Source organism: Pleurodeles waltl, chromosome 4_1 (assembly GCF_031143425.1).
Source record: "Pleurodeles waltl isolate 20211129_DDA chromosome 4_1, aPleWal1.hap1.20221129, whole genome shotgun sequence".
Taxonomy (NCBI): Eukaryota; Metazoa; Chordata; class Amphibia; order Caudata; family Salamandridae; genus Pleurodeles; species Pleurodeles waltl.
The window spans coordinates 769,791,339-769,809,092 of NC_090442.1; the positions used below are offsets into that span (position 1 = coordinate 769,791,339).

A 17,754-nucleotide genomic window follows, 5' to 3' on the forward strand; every position below is an offset into this window, starting at 1 on the left:
ACAATGCTATGGAAATAAAATAAGCGGCTTAAAAGTCTGCATCTGACAACTGTAAAAAACATGTGTAAGTAAAGTAAAATTATAATGAAAAATGAGTTTACCACACACACATCTAACTCTCTGTGGACTTTCCTGAAGCTGGTCTTAACTGAGAATACATGTAATAACAGTAATTGTGTTTCAATTGATTTAACCAGTGAATGCTAAAAATGCTGGTTTAACACTATCTGCGCCCAAACGGTTTTCTTAGCTTTATCTTTTTTAATGCACATAACTTTCATCACCATATCCCAGCAACAGACAGCAGATCACCCCCGCAAAAGGCAAATGAAAGAAATACACAAAGAAACAGATGCACTTCATATATATTTAATACGTTAATACACTACTGGCATGTAACAGTAATACAGCGCTGTGAAACACTAGCCTTGCTGAAAATGGTATATATATCACTTAAACAGTGGGTCCCAAACCAGCCACGTCAACAGAGGGGAGAACCAGCACCTTAATAGGAGGCAGATGCTGCCACCTCATAGGAACTAAAGCATCCGTAGTAGGGAGCAGGGCAGGCCCCGAGGCCTTCATGGGAACTGCCCCTCGAGCAGGGAGCACTACAACTACCCTAAATCTACTCGTCACGGAGGGCAGACCGCAGACTTCAAGGGAAGAGCTACGTCAGGACCCGGGGTGCGCATATTCTATGACAGAAACAGTAGGTGGTGGTTCAGCTTGCGATGCAAGAGCCTACAGCTGCAGGTGGTTGCAGTGCATAGTATGATTAACAGGAATTACCACTACTGTTGGGGGTTTGTCCAAGAAATACATTCACAGGCAGTACAGCGCCACACAAGGCACTGCAGACTCCAACAGTCGCTGGACCATAGGCTCGCTATGGTGACAGAGCATAGTGCGAGAGCTGTAGCAGCTACTGCTCCACTGACTGGCAGTGGAGGCTGGAACAATCACAGAAACAAGCTCGGTCTGTGGGAAGTGCACAATGTTCCACGATGGAACTTCACCTCCAGTATGGGACAGCGTGGGGTTTACAACAAGATCAGGAGCGTTGCAGCGCACTCCTGCGGGGACAGTGCAGACAGTGGTTTTATTGAACTGACAGCTTTGGAACAGCACCTCCTTCGGGGCCAGTGCAGTAGCCTACATTCACAGAACTAGAGCTCTAGCAGGGCACTGCACAGAAATACATTCACAGGATCTGCAGCTCCAGAGGTCCACCAAGTAGACTGCAAAAGCTTCAAACGTTCAGACACTGCTGGCCAAAGAGAAGCGATGCAAACTGCTTACGAGAGGGGGGCCTACCCCTAGCACTACTAAGGACCCTAGGGGTGGTTGCAGCCTGGGGAATAGGCGATTATATAGAAAGCCCAGGGCATACATATGTCTACGATCACAACGGGACAGGGATTGAAACAGAGTTCTATTTAAGTTAAATTCATGTTGCAATATTTATATCCAGAGGGACGTGAAACCAGAATACCTTTTCTGCGGAGTGGCAATGGGATGAGAATACATCACAATCTGAAACTGGAAAAAAAAATGTCTTAGAAATCCGTAAGATATTTTTATGCAGTAGACAGGCAAATGCAAGTCGGAGGGAAAAAAAAACCGATTGCAAATGTAGGAAACGATGGGACAACTGATGAGTCTGTGCCGTAACAACGTGCCTTTCAAAAAAAAGGTAAAGATACGATTGAATCTATACCAAATACTGTTATATAAACAGTTTTATTGAATACTAGAAAGCATTAAGACATTAAAAACTAAAGAAGAGCTTTGGGCTCCATATGAGCTACAAGAAGCTTTTCGCTAGACGTAGACGCATGGAGAATGTGCCATGCCATAGAATAGGCATAGATGGACATTTTGAGGCAGAACGTCACAGGTTCCTGACCCTCAGTCTGCACATAACAGTCACTTGCTGTCATTCATTGGTGCAACAGCTCCTTCTGTTACAGATCCCATTGGCAGATTAGAGTTGGATATAGAGGACTCCTTCATGGTGGTGTCAAAGTGCCAATGGTAGATAAAGTGGCCGAGCTGGATGAGGAAAGTCAGGATAGAGTGTCCCCTCGTGCAACATTACTTCCAAGATATAACCTGATGACTCTTCTCTAGAAAATTACTAAGTGCCCTGAAGTGGCCCAAAGGCAGCATATGGCGCTATATTAGCATAAAGTGACTCAACATACCCACAGAAATGCACTGTGGGAGCAGTGTAGATACATGTAGTCACCCCGAGCTACAATCAATCATTCCAATCACATGGCCACTCTATTCTCCATACTACACATATATATTAGGGACAATCTTCCATTCCCTCATGGATGAGTGTCTGAGATAGGTGGGCAGCTACTGGACTCGACAATGGCAGGGAAGACTGCCAAGTGCGCACAACATCAGCATTCAACAGTGAACTCTTTAGTATTACTGAACATGTACAATTATCACTGAAAAAACATTCCAAAGTCTTTCGTATGCAACAAGAGATCAGTACAGTATTAGGACCGGCTATCAGTGTGGAGGCTGGAACCACTCTGTATCCTCATATGAGATGCGTGCTGCTCAACGCACCTATGTCCTTCTCCAGCAAACCGACTATCTCAGCCTAAGAGTGTGCCAGATAAACATGGTCCAAACACCCACAGCCTTCTGATTTATTTGTACAATTCACAATTAATAATTAAATAACAAAAAAACACTTCTGAGCACCTCGCACTAATGTGGAAGATGCTGAGTCATTTTCGCTTGCTCTAGCTGGTCCAGTAATAAGAGGCAGACATCCCGAAGGACCACTCCTCCGTGTATACAACAGATCCACAAGATTTCACCTTGGAGCGCAAACTACAAGTTATTGCAACGTCTTTGCAAAAGGAAGTCTGCTGGGTGCCCACCATGTGAAAGCTCCATAAGGTTGTCCCTCAGTGTCCCCTGAAATCAAACTGCCTTCTCTTCCTGCGGTAAAAACCTGCAGAGAAAGGAGGGATTCATATTATAAAGAATGCCAGGGCTAAAGATCACAAGAGAAGTATGCTTTAGACTATTTACCATGCAATTTCTGACACTGTTAGAAAGCAAGCATTCGCTTTGCTGCATATCAATCCAATTGTTTCATCAAATCATATACATTAAGAAATACGCAGGCAAAATGTTTTCCTTTTTCAACGTCTGAATATAATCGCAGTTTATGCCACAAGTTGACTAAAGACATTTATATCTATCTATGTATCTAGATTTATTTATAACTATGTATTGGTATTAATATTTATTAATTCAATTAAAGCAAACGTTAAAGTGACGTTATAGTAGGGTGCTGGAGTGAGACATGAGCTAACATTAAAAAAATCCAAAAGCCAGTGAACTAGGCCAGCTATATTTTAGTTAAGTAACTATACTTGCACCCCTTTTAGGCACTGCTTAAGATCGCACGTATGACGGCACTCATGACATTTTAAATTACATCATTGATGACATCACTGATTATATTTAAAATAGCACTGTTGAAATGAGATCAACCAATGGTTCTGGCAGTGTGCTGTAGTCTGTGTGAATGAGGAGCAAAACAACAACCTAATTGGATGGCTGTACTTATAAGCTTGCCTGTAAACCTTTAAAACTTGGTATCTCAAAGGTGAAGCACGTTTGATGGATGTCATTATCTTTTTACCTGTATTCACGCAAAGAATGGGTGCACTGAGGGTAGGTCATGTGCAGAGAGCTGGCTGCTGAATATCACTGGACAAAAGACCTTTTGGTCAACCACTTAAGAAATGAACGCTAAGCAAGCAGTGTGTTAGGTGGTCATGGAGGGGTGGGTAGAGGGTCTAGCCACAGGCAAAGCCCTGTGTGCAACCCCCGGTATGCATGGCCTTTGGTCATGCGCACCAGGGATGGCAACATGCGGAGTGTTGGGTGCAGGGTCTGGCTGTAAGGCAAGCCCACCACCCAGTGGAGGTTGTCTGCAAGGCCTATTGTCGCACCAGTTTAATTTAGAATCAGGTGCGACAAAAGGCCTTGCAGACAACCTCCACTGTTCATGTCCAAAGTCTCTGCATAGTGGTGGTTAGTCACTTGTGAAGGGATGGGTACAGATCCCCACCACAAGCTAAGCTCTATGTCAAACTCGTCCTACATCTCTCTGAAGACCGTGTGCAGAGGAGGTTTGATGCTTGCAGAGGGTTAAATGCAGGGCCTAGCTGGAGCCTAGGTATGGAGTCCAAGTCCTGATGCAGATGGGATGCAGGGTCTGGCAAGAGGCAATGACTGAAGTCATAAGTGATGTCCTCAATCATGTCATTTAATATGTGAGGTAATAGGCAGTGCATGATGGGGTGCATTTTTCAGTTAGGTCACTAAACTATAATTGGTGTATTTCAGTGTTTTTTTAGTTTTGTAACCTTAACGGGAGCTATATACGGTTACTCCCCCTGCATTCATCTCTGCATAGCATGTAGTGATGCAGATAGATTCTCATACTCTGCATACTTCTGTTATGTGGTGTTAGGCTCAGCTCAGATGTTTGCACGTTTTTCTTTCAAGGAGTGTTTCGAGTCACATGGCATAGTGTGACTCTTCCCTTAGTCAGCAATGCATATGGGCATCGACTCCATGTTAGATTGTTTTTTTTTGCACAGCCGGTGACAGAAGTATAGTGAATGAACGAAGTATGGTGCACATGTACATTGCTAAAGGAACCACACACTTCCGGGGCAGATGGTGGTGCATGTGAATCATCTATAGCACTCCAAACTAAGAACAGATTCCTACACGGTAAATAACATTTGCCATTTGAGCATGAGTTGCTATAGATACACATGCTCTGCATAGACTGTAAAGCACTACACCCCCCCTCCAACAGATGGCTAACATGTGGATTGTGCCATGCCTGAAATAAGGTCCTTAATGCCATCTACCCAACCACTGCCTGCTTTCTGGGTAGAACATCCACACAATGTTTAGAGAATGTGTACTGGTTTGAGGAAGTGGCTGCCTGATTTGTGTCAGTTAGAGGAATATTTCCCAAGAAAGCCATAGTTGCACGCTTCTTACTTGTAGAGTAAGCCATGAGCAGAATAGGGAGGGCTCTTTTAGCCTTGTGATCGTAAATTTGGATGCACCTGACTATCCGTCTGGCAACCAAAACACAAATGGTGATGGGACAAATGCTTGCCATTTGTCTAACAACTTGCAATCGCTCGAGGTAGCATTCCATCCACCTGAGGTGACCTGGTGGGCAAAAGAAAGATGGGGTGGAATGATACCCTGCGATTGCCACTGGTCAGGCAAATTGCAGGCATTCTTTTCATCACCTTTGTTTGGTGAATGCACCACCCTATGAGGAAAGGGTATGCGCACACACGGGTCCTGCGCTCACTGTGCCACTGGAACCAAGCTAACATGACTGAAAAGCCCATATCAGGGCAAAAGTGTTCTTGGGTTGCTTGTGCTCCTGTTTAGGGAGAACCTCGCATGGCAGTTCGGACTGGACTGTTCCTACTGGAGCACAGTCAAGACTGATTTTTTATGCTTGGGACCAAATTGAGGTGGCATGGTGTGCAAAAGAATGGTGGTTCAGAATGTTACCCAAAGTGATTGCCAGTGGTTAGGCAAATTTAAAGAGTTTATATATACATCTGGCAATGCCTGCTCTGGATATGGGTTGCTCCTTGTGAGGCTTAGTGAAGACTACAAATAATTGGATTGCCTTGAGAAAAGGCTTAGCCCTATCAATGCAATACATGAGACCACTGTTAACAGTCTCAACAGGTTGTTAGTTGTATGACAATACAACTTATGCCTTTGCCACACATATATGTTTACAACTCAAGGTAAGTATATGGAGAGGTAAGTGAAAAACACACACACACATACACATATATATAGAAAATGTTACTTACCCAGTAGACATCTGTTTGTGGCATACAGTGCTGTAGATTCACATGCTTTGCATAAGTCTGCCATCTAGTGTTGGGCTTGGAGTGTTACAAGTTGTTTTTCTTCGAAGAAGGTTTTCGAGTCAAGGGATTGAGTGACTCCTCCTCTCGGTATTACTGCGCATGGGCATTGAGTCCTTTGTTCGATTGTTTTCCCCGCAGAAGGGTGAAGTAAAGAGTGTATAAGTGTATATGTACATATATAGTAAAGAAATGAGATGTTTATGCAATGTATATACATATTTAGAATATATAGTACTACAACGGCCACAGGCCACGAACAGGTGTCTACTGGTTAAGTAACTTTTTCTGTTCGATGGCATGTGTAGCTGTAGATTCACATGGTTTGCATAGACTGTAAAGCAGTCCCCTCCCAAAATAAGCAGTGGCTAGCGTGTAGGAGTTAGAGTAGTTTGAAGTAGTGTTCTAAGCACTGCCTGTCCAACATTTGCTTGTTGGGGAGATAACACATCCACACAGTAGTGTTTAGTAAATGTGTGTGGTATAGACCATGTGGCTGTTTTACATAGGTCTGCCATTGGTATATACCCTAAGAACGCCATTTAAGCTAATTTTTTCCTAGTGCAATGTGCTTTAGGAGTTACTGGTAAGGATAAGTTACTTACCTGTAAATCCTAGTTCTCTTCCAGGGGTATCCTCAAAGTCATGAATATTCCCCTCCACGTGCAGGTACCACGGAGCATATACAAACACACATGTATATGTATGAAATATATCTGAAAAATAATATTTTAGTAGAGAATTTCAATACAAATATAATATATACATGTGTAAACAGCAATGCAGTCTATGTTGAGAAACAGGCTAAAAATGCTTTATTTTTTTAGGTTATTTTTTTTTAAACATAAATTAAAATCTTCAATTAAAGGTAAGAACTTTCTGTAGTCAAAGTAGAAGGCATAGAAAGTGTAAGCAATCAATTTTAAAAGAGAAAAACTACATTGAAAATAAAGGAGCATTATTAGCCAATAGGCTGCATGCAGGTTAACACAGCATAACCAAAAAATTGGCACCGTGCCTTTAAGACCCCGAGCACCTCCAGCATCCCACCATGCCTCAGGGGTGAGAGTGAGGTGACAGTTGGTTCACAGTTAGGTCAGTACTTTTTTTCGGTGGTAAGGAGAAATAGAATAGACAAATGAGTAGTGCTGCACTTCTAAAAATCACATCTGGGGAGGAGAGTGGGTTGTTTATGACTTTGATGAGGATACCCCTGAAAGAGAACTAGGATTTACAGTTAAGCAACTTATCCTTCTCTTCCAGGGGATCCTCATCAATAGTCAAACACTGAATAGATTAGCAAGCCCATCCCATACCCCTGCGGACGGAAGCCTGACCTACTTGAGTAGGTGTCTTAGCATCTGAATCCAGACAGTAATGTCTCGTGAAATTATGCACGGATCGCCATTTGGCAGCTTTGCAAATTTCGGAGATGGGTACATTCTTAAGAAGGGCTGTAGGTGCCGCTTTGCCTCTTGTATAATGAGCTTTAGGTTTAGCAGACAGTTGCTTGTTAGCTAACTAGTATGTAGTCACAATACATGAAACTATCCATCTAGAAATAGCCTGTTTTGAGGCCGCCCTCCCTGTTCTCATATGTCCATAAATTACAAATAAGCGATCAGATTGTCTGATGGTCTTAGTCTTATCAAGATAAAATTTTAGCACCGTCTTCAGGTTCTGGTTAGTGCAAGACTTTCTCTGCCGGAGTAACAGGTTTGGGAAAAAATGTTGGAAGCGATATGGTTTGATTAATATGGAAGTCCGAAACCACTTTAGGTAAGAACGCTGGGTGGGTTCTTAGAACTACTCTGTTATCGTGGAAAATGGTATGGGGCTCCTTTGAACAGAGAGCCTGAATCTAACTGACTTTTCTAGCTGAAGTAATGTCCACAAGAAAAGCTGTCTTCCACGTAAAGTGTTGCAAAAAAGCTTTGTGGATGGGCTCAAAGGGAGCAGCCATAAGTCTAGACAAGACCACATTCAATTCCCATGGAGGTGAAGGTGTACGAATTGGTGGAAAAACATTTTTCAAGCCCTCTAAAAAATCCTTAACCACTGCCATAGTAAAGAATGACTTTTGCGAGGGCGACTTACGATAAGCTGTAATGGCAGATAAATGCACCTTAATGGATGAAAACTGCAGTCCTGCTGCAAGATGGAGGAGATAAGGCAAGATAACCTCCTCCTGAGCCATGATAGGATTTAAATCATTTCGCCTGCACCATATGTAAAACGTCTTCCATTTGAACTCATAGGAGCGTTGCATCGATGGTCTTTTGAACTCCTTTAAAATATCCATGCATTCCTGCAAGAGTCCCAGATGTCCATACTGCAGGAATTTAGGAGCCATGCTGTCAAGCTCAGCGAGGGAAGGTTGGAATGTAGAATTTTACCTCCTAATCTGTGGAGAAGATCCGGTCTGCATGGCAGCGTCTTTCTGACAACTGGAGGAGATCTGTGTACCAGTATTGTCAAGGCCATTCCGGGGCTATTAGTATCATCCTGGTTTTGGACCTGTAAAGTTTGTTGATCACCGTAGGTATCAGGGGAATCAGTAGAAAAGCATAGAGAAATGTCCCGGACATGTCTATCAACAGGGCATTCCCCTTCGTCCCTAGTCGGTAAAACCTCAATTCGAAGTCTGGGCATTTTTTGTTGGTTTTCGTCTGCAAACAGGTCTAATTGAGGATGACCCCACCAAAAGAAAATGTCTGCTACAACGTCGTAGTGAAGCATCCAGTCGTGAGAGTCTGATAGATTTTGACTTAGGAAATCCGCTTTTGAATTTTCGAACATAGGCCCTGTGCTTGGAGAGGCCCCATATGAGGGTCTCGGGGGGCATGGTCTGATGAAAAAGAACTCCTACCAACAGATGTTGACGGCAAGTCCACCAATGTAATGATGTCTTTGCCACAGTTGAAAGGATTATTCTGTCTTCCCATCTGGCTGTGAGTTGACTCCACTGATCTTCCAGGTTCTCCTGAAGAGGCCTCATGTGTAATCTGGCGTTCGGGACAATGAAAAGGCAGGGTCTATGAAGCCCAGTAGTGAGGCTATTTGTCTGACTGTAGGTTTGGGTGTGAAGAACTGTGTGACACTTCTGTGCTATTGATAATAGTCTCTCCTCTGAAGGATAAACTTCTAGATTGGTGTCCAGCACTGCCCCTAGGTAATGGAGTGTCTGTGTTGGATTGAATTTGGACTTTTGAAAATTGACCTACAGGTCCAGAGACCTGAAGGTGTTCAAAACTATTTTGAGATGATTCAAGGTTTGCTCTGCAGTGATGGCTTGCTGCAACCAATCGTCGAAATACAGGTAAATGAAGATATTCTTTTTCTCAAGTGCGCCACAATTGTCGCTATGCATTTGGAGAATGTTCGAGAGGCTGATTTTAGCCCAAAGGGCAGCACCCTGAATTGGTAGTGTTGAGATGCTACTACGAAGTTAAGAAATTTTCGGTGCTTTACTATAACTGGCATGTTAAAATATGCATCCTGTAGATCTATGGAACACATCCAGTCCCCTTGAAGAAGCTGAGGAAAAAATCTGATGAAGGGCCAGCATCCTGAACTTTTCTTTTCGAATGTATTTGTTCAGATGTCTCAGATCTAAGATGGGTCTAAAAACCCCTTCTTGGTCTTTCGTTTTCACTAGGAAATATCAGGAGTACACTCCTTTTCCTCTTTGAGAAGATGGAACCTTTTCTACAGCTCTTTTTTCTAACAGGATGATAATCTCATTTTTTAGCAACAACTGGTAGATACACTTTGCTTTTGTTGGGAGCACTGGAGGAGGAGGAGACTTGAAACAAAGATAATATCCATTCTCGACAATATTCAGCACCCATTTGTTGTTTGTTATGGTGTGCCACTCGTGTATGTAATTTGCAATACTCCCCCCCTCCCCCCCACTGGAGTGGTGGACAGAACTAGGGGAAGCAAACCCTCATTGCTTGTCCCCCGTCTTCAGGAGTAGACTGATGTTGCCTGGGACTGAAAGAACGGTGGCCCTTACCTCTGCTGGGGTCTTTGAGGCCAATGAGGGGTTTGAATCCTCTGTTGATATGGGCGCCTATAATATGGCCTGTACCTCTTTTGATACTCTTTGCACCTATCTAGCCCCACTGCTTTCATCGTGTCCACTTCTGACTTCATCTTGGCCATCTCATCATTGGTATGCGTCCCAAACAAGGAGTTCCCATTGAATGGCAGGTTCTGGATGCGGTGTTGAGGACCCTGTTTCAAACCTGTAAAGCGCAGCCAAGATGACCTTGCAGAAATGCCATGTGCATAGTCATGAGCCGCTAAGTCTGAGCCATCTGCAGCAGCACTGATCACCTGGTTGGACACCAAACTTCTCTCCTGAAGGTTCTCTTGGAAGTCTTGTCTATCTTCTCTAGGCAATTTCTCTACAAACCTGTACAGAGAGTCCCAAAATGAATGGTCGGATTTCCCCAACAGTGCAGAGGCGCTAGAGACTTTCATGAAAGCTGCCGAGATGCCACACATTTTTCTGCCCAACGAGTCTAGATGTCTGCTCTCCTTATCTGGAGGGACCATTGATGATGAGGCCACCGAATGGATCTTACGGGCGGCTGCTAAAATAACAGAGTCTGGTGGTGGGTCAACTCTGAGAAATAAAGGATCCTGGTCTGGGGCCTTATACTTCTATAGGATCCTCGCCGTAGCTGCACGCAGGCTTGCAGGAGTAAAAAAAAAGTGTCCATAGCCGGCTGCAGAAGACCAGGCACTAGTGGTGACAACTGCCTGGAAGACGCACAATGGTGTAGCGTCTAAAAAATTACCGACGATGAAGCTGTCGGTTCTGGAATGTGTATTTTGAGCTTCTGGGCCCCTTTAGCCAACACTTCATTGAAGGTGGTTATATCGTCCACTGGAGAAACTCTTGCCAGAGGAGTATTAGTCAAGGTAGGCAAATAGTCTCTAATCGAAGACTCCAATGCTGTTGTCCATGAAGGAGATCTGCATCTTTGTTGACAGGATCTAGAGGCTCTGGATCGTGACCATCGTCTGGATCGCAACCTACTCCTGGTGAGCGATCCTGAAAGGCTGCGCTGTTGTCTCAGACTGGGCTGGTCAGATGTTGGCCTTGTCCGTTTGGCGGTAGGCTTTGGAGATGACATTCGTGGAAAAGACGCAGAGGGAGAATATAGGCACGAATATTGCGAGTCTGGAGAAGCCAGTGTTTTGTTAAGGCTTTCCAACCATCTCAGAGACAGGTTTATAGGAGAAAGATGTCCTTGAGATGATGCTCTTGAGGAAGCCCCAAATGACCCACTCTATATGGTGACCACCGGACCCAGATGACGTAGAGTAGTCTCAGCAGGTGGCTGTTGCCCTGTTGTTGCCTTCTAAGAAGGGCTGGTATGTAGAGTCACTCTTTGTGATGCAGTCATCATTGGTGAGGATTGCCTCAACGTTGATCGACGTTGTACTGTCAACGATGTAGATAGGCGAGCCCCTGACGGCGAATGTGACTTCCCCGACTTTTCAGGTCTCGACGTCGACTGCCTTGACGGCGACTGAAGGCCCAACAGAGGAGCATGCCTCAATGTTGACTGTCTTGATGTCGAGCAATGGCCCAGAAGTGGCGAGTGACTTGATGCCGAATGATGTCTTGACCGTGGTGACCTCTACCCTGTTCTTGAGGTCAACTTCGATGCTGGATGTCTCGATGTCAGAGGATGGTGACTTGTCTTTGACGGCGTATGCGCACTCCTGTGCCTACTCGACGTCGACCTATCCCAATGAGGGAGTTGTTTTTTCGACGTCATGTCCCTCGACGTCGCCTGAATCGCCGTCGACGAAGGTGTACTCTTCGACATCTGGTGATGTTGATGTGAAAACGGGGATGATGTCGACGGTGAACAGACAGGAAGTTTCCTACCGGCTGACGTCAATCTGGCTTGCCGCTTGTCAGAAGAGGCTCTAGAAATCTTCTTAGTAAGAGAAGAGGACAATGTTCTCTCTCTCTCATTAAGCCCATGCAAACAAATCCTTTCTCTGTCCTTCAGAATTCTTTTGGACAGATTCTTACAGTGCTTGCAGGTGTCAGGGCAGTGACTCTGAGGTAGACACACTAGAAGAAGGGCATTTTACAAAAAGTGAAGGCATTTTTCTGAGAAAAAAATTGTTACTTTACTCAGGCAATCAGAGACGCCGCCGAGGAAAGCAGAGAAAAAAGGTTTCTAGAATATTTTTCTGGCCAAAAAAACTGAAAAATGAAAGCTCAATGCTCCAGGATCCTCACACAAGGAGCCAGAAAAAATATCTGACCCAACTGTGAACCAACTGTTGACGTAGAAATTCATTGGAAAAACAGGAATGTCCAAAACGTTCGGGCCCTGCTGAATAGCGAAGGCCTCTTTGATATATGGAAATCCAAAAAAGTTCAAAGGACAGCCTTACACCATTACAGGTTTAGGTGGAAAAGAAACCCCCACTGTGCAGACCAAGGTTCAAATGAAAATAAGGAGAACACCAAACAGGGAGTACACTGTCATGATAGTGCCCCTCTTTGAATACATCCTTCGGATTGCTATTATGAAGGGAATGACTATATTTGGAAGATGTGTGCTATCAAATTTGGTCAAAGAGATACATCTCAGCTGCGTCAGTAAAAGTGGGTCATTTGAAAATACCTCTGGTAAAGGTTCCCCGAGCCACCAAGGTGGTTCATTTAAAGCAGTACCAAATCCTGGGAGTGCAGGAGGAGATGAGCAAAACCATACGAGATTTTGTAGAGGCAGGGTTGGTGGCCCCAATCACCACTGCATGGAATAATCCTGTGTGTCCCATGTGCAAACCGGATGGCAGCTGGAGAATGGAAGTTGATTATCAAGAACTGAATACACCCCCTTTGACTGCCGCCATCCCAAACACCTTTATCTTGATTGAAAAAATACGGAGACATAAAGGGACCTGATAGGCAACAAATGATATTGCCAATGCCTTCTTTACCATACCATTAGCCCCCGAGAATCAAGAGCAATTCTCCTTCTCGTAGCAAGAGAGACAATTTACATTTTTAAAACTTCCAATGGCTATGTACATAGCCCCACTACCTGTCACCAGCTGGTGGCAGAACACCTGGATGAAGTACCTGTCATTCCAGGGGTGCAGCTTTCTCATTATATCAATGACGTAATGATTCGGGGAGAAACACAAGAACAGGTGCTGACTCAGTTGGACAGAATTGTGCAACATTTGCAAAGAGGGTGAGATAGATCCCAAAAAGTTACAAGAACCCTCCCAAAGTGTGAAAATCGTAGGAATTCAATGGACTCAGGGACATAGGGAGGCGCTGCCACAGGTGAGACAAGAGATACAGGAATTTGCTACACCCTGAAATAAGCAGGAAACCCAGCAGTTCATTGGATTGTTTGGTTTGTAGAGGCAGCATATCCCTCACTTGAGTCAGATTTTGGCCCCTTTGTACAAAGTGATTTGAATTGGCAAAGAAGACCATACAACATGCTTAAGACTTGTGGCCAGTACAGGAGGGAGACACTGAGGTACATGTGACAGTTCAGGGGCAATACGCAAATTGGAGTATGTATGTGGCAAAAACAGGGAAGGAAGAGGGTGCCCCCAGGTTTCGGGACGAAAAGGTTGCCAGACGCTGGAGAGCGGTACACTCCATTTGAAAAACAATTACTGGCATGTATTTGGGCTGTGGTGGATACTGAACAGATGACAATAGAGCACAATGTGATTTTGAGGCCAGAGATTCCGATAATGCAGTGGGTGAACAGTTCACCCAAAACTCACAGAATAGGGCTTGCACAAGAAGCAAGTGTCATTAAGAGGAAATGGTACATACAGGTAATGGCACAGGTGGGACCTCTACTGTAGGTTGAGGGCTTGGAACTCACCAATACATCTAAAAAATGTTGTGGCCACAAGGAATGTCACTTTACAGGAGAGGTACTGCAGAGGGCAAGCAAGTACAAGGGCTCAAAGGTGAGACCCATGAGTCTTGAAAGGACTGTAGTAAGGTTCCGCAGTGGGAACTCTAGTAAGAATAACTCTTTTAAAGCCTTGCATGAATTCATTAACAACAGGTAGGCGTGAGAGGGAAAAAGGTTTCATGTTTTGCTTGTAGGCTGCTATAACGCCTAAATGGAGGTATATGTAAGCATAGGCTTGGTCTGATTTTTGGGGATTGAGCAGGTAGCAGATGATATCCTGGACTGCAGGTTTTAAGGGGTCCATGCGTTTGTGAATGGAACAGCGAACAAGCATCTTCAACTTTGCTTGACTGTAGACTATTCTGGACTGCACTTCTTAAGGAGTCCATGTGTTTGTGGATGAAATAGTGAACTAATATCTTCCACTTTACTCAACTGTAGGCTTGTGTAGTACGTCTCTGGGACTCCATAGGATGTCCATGCATTCCTGAGGGAGCTGCAGGTAGCCAAACTCTAGGACCGCAGGTCCTAAGTCACTAGATTGAGCTATTATGCATCTGAGGGGTCTGACCTGACCCTGGTTCCTGGTGAGAAGGCCTGGCCTGTTGGGGAGCTTTTCGTGGCGGCTGACTGACATCTCAGGTAGGGCTGGGTATCATGGCTCTCTGGCCCAGGTGAGATCTATGCTGATGAGAGTCTAAGAGGTCTGCTGCTTCTCCTGCAACACAAATGGAAAGAGTGGCAAAGGTGAAAAAGTGTAAGCCAGGATCCCTGACCAGTTCATCCACAGAACAGTGCCCAAGCACTGTGTGAGTTTACCGAGGTGGCAAATAGGTTTATTTGTGGAGTCCCCCAGTGTCGAACACTCTGGCTGAGGACATGTGGGTGGATTTCCCACTTGTGGATTAGTTGATGCCTCCTGATGAGCAAGTCTTTGAGGTCATCCACCCCAGAAGGTACTCAGCCATAAGGTGGATGTAGTGGCGGAGTGTCCAAAATTAGGTGTTCTGTGCCAACACAGAGAGGGGTAAAGAGTGAGTGCCACCTTATTTCTGTAAGTAGTACATATCAGTCTTGTCGTCTATCTTGATGACGACTACTTTGCCCTGAATGAGCGAATGGAAGGCTTTTAGGGTAAACTGTATGATGAAGAGCTTGAGATAGTTGATGTGGTGCTCCTGCTGATGTGAAGTCTACACTCCCTTCACAGCAGTATATACAGTTGCGTCCTGCTTGGGAGGCACCCATAGGATTGGTAAATGGCAAAATGGTGTCCAGGAAAGACCTGCCCTGCAACAGGTTGTTCTTATTCCACCACTGCAGAAAGAGATGTGCATTGGCCGTTACCAACCCTAGATCATCCATCTGACCCTCCACTTGTGACATTTGGCTGAAAGGCACCGCTGCAGCTGTCGCATGCGTAGCTGGCCTGGGGCAATATGTCGTTGCATGAGGCCATCATGCCTAGGAGGTGCATAAAGGTTCTGACTGTGAAATAAAGATTTGGCTGGTAAGAACTGATGGATTTTCAGGATCCTCTCTGGGATGTGGGTAGACTGACTGTGACCGAGTTCAGTGTCACCCCAAAAAGGGCTGGATTTGGAGAGGTTGTAGGCGAGAGTTGGTGGAATTTATAATGAACCTGAGGCTGTAGAGGAGTGAGATGGCAGCTTGGGTATGCACCACACACCAGTGTTTGCTTGCGCTCTCGATCAGCCAACTACTGAGGTAGGGGAAAACATGGATACTCCTCTTCCTTAAGTGGGTAGCCAACACTGCTAGGCACTGCAGTCTCTAGGAGGTAGTGGTGACATCGAATGGAAGTACATTAAACTGACATTGATGGCCAATTACCACAAATAATAGGTAGCTTTGATGGGTGGAATGAATAGGGATGTGAAAGGAGGAGCCCTTGAGGTCCAACACTGCCACATAGTCACCCTGTTGAGGAAGAGGGATGTCATCCTACAGTGTTACCACATGGAAATGTTCAGAGAAGATGTACTGGTTGAGGGGCCTGACGTTCAGAATAGGCCTGAGAGAACTGCCCTTCTTAGGGATGATGAAGTAGAGAGAGTAATCTCCCTTGCCCCGCTGGTGGGTGTCCCTGGTCTTATGGTCCATTCTGAAGGAGCACTTGCACCTCTTCCTCTGGAAGGCTGAGATCTTCTTTCCTGCGGGTGTAGCTGGTGGTGAGAGAGGAAGAGAGAAGCTCTAGGGAGTAGCAGTTGAGAACCAATGCTAATATCCACTTGACTGAAGTGACTTCCTGCTAGCGAGGGAGGAAATCCTGTAGTCTGCCCTAACAGGTGTTGGGTGATTGGAGTACAGGGAGGGAGAAGAAAACAAGTTACTTACCTGTAACTACAGTTATCCAGTATTGGCATCTTTCATAAATTCACATGCTTGAATCATCCCCGTCGTCAAAGTGGGAGTCCCACGGTATACTATAAGAGCAGTAAGTAAAAATTTCCATAGGCTATAATGCTATCAAATTCACACATATAGCCTATCCATGTCCTTTTGTAAAAAGACCCAAACTTGACTCATGACCAATCAATCAGGCTCCAGAACATTACCCAAAGACGCTCATTCCCTTAGATTTTCTAGCACTAGAGTGAAAAGTATGTTATGGAAAGGAAATGTGAGCCTCAAAGGGGAGGAGGGTGGGTCACTTGTCAATTTATGAAAGATACCAATACTGGGTAACTGTAGTTATAGGTTAGTAACTTGTTTTGTTATCCAGTATTGGATTTTTCATAAATTCACATGCTTGAATCTGAATAGCCAGAAGTGCTCATAATAACTGTTATGCCCGCAGTGGATGGTGGGTGAGAGCATTGTAATCCTTCTAAATATAGATCTAACATAGCTATGTCAATATATATTTTAAAAAAAAATATATATATATATATATATTTAAAGTAAAAGCATGTCAAACAATAATTACATAGGAATTGTAAACTTATTGTATATAGAATTAGGTATACTCATTCAAGGAAAAATCTCACCTCAATGGAAGAGATGGCGTAGGACCGCCTGCCCAACAAGAGAATCAGATCTTTGCGTTGATTCCAGACAGTAATGCTGCGCAAAAGAGTGCGTAGTCTTCCACTTTGCAGCCTGACATATCTTGTCCAAGGCGATCCCTTGAAACAGAGCAGCCGAAGTGGAAATTGCCCTTGTAGAATGTGCTTTCAGGCAGTTAGTTAATGGTTTTCCCACCTTTGCGTGGCAATCCAACAAGCTATCGTAGCCTTAGAGACTCCTGTACCCTGACGCCCTTGGGCATGTGAGACTAAGAGCTGGTCTGTCTTCCGAAGCTGTTTAGTATTCTGAAGGTAGAACTTTAAGCATCTTTTGATATCCAGTGAGTGGAGAGTCCTCTCCGCCACCACTGACGGATTCGGGAAGAATGTTCTTAATATCACTGGTTCATTCAAATGAAAAGATGAAGGAACCTTAGGGATGTATCTCAGGTTTGCTCGAAGGACAAAGTCATCCGAAAACATAAGATAGGGTTCTTCAACGGTAAAGGCCTGTTTATCACCGACTCTTCTAGTGGACGTAAGAGCCAGCAGAGTTGCTACCTTCCATGTCATGTATTTCAGCTTTACTCTGTGAATAGGTTCAAACGGGGCTTTCATTTATTGGGAAAGAACTATGTTTAAATGCCATTGGGGCGGAGGTGGTCGCACCGGAGGGAAAGTGCGAAACAGACCCTTCATAAACTGTTTGATTAGTCTGGATGAACCAAGGGAGGGCGTTTCAGCAGAGCGTCTATAAAATGATATAGCAGCCAAATGGACTATAACAGATGCATGACCAAGACTGTCCTTTGACAGAGTGAG

The 17,754-nt window shown here is 44.5% G+C and overlaps 1 protein-coding gene across 1 annotated transcript in view; it reads right to left on the reverse strand.

Moving 5' to 3' along the window:
- Positions 1-353: 353 nt before the first annotated feature.
- The window catches only part of DENND6B (DENN domain containing 6B), a 367,826-nt gene continuing 350,425 nt past the window's right edge, over positions 354-17,754 (reverse strand). The window contains exon 21 of the mRNA XM_069229420.1: positions 354-2,983. The gene's annotated coding sequence lies outside the window, so the exon portion shown is untranslated. The remainder of the gene's footprint in view (positions 2,984-17,754) is intronic.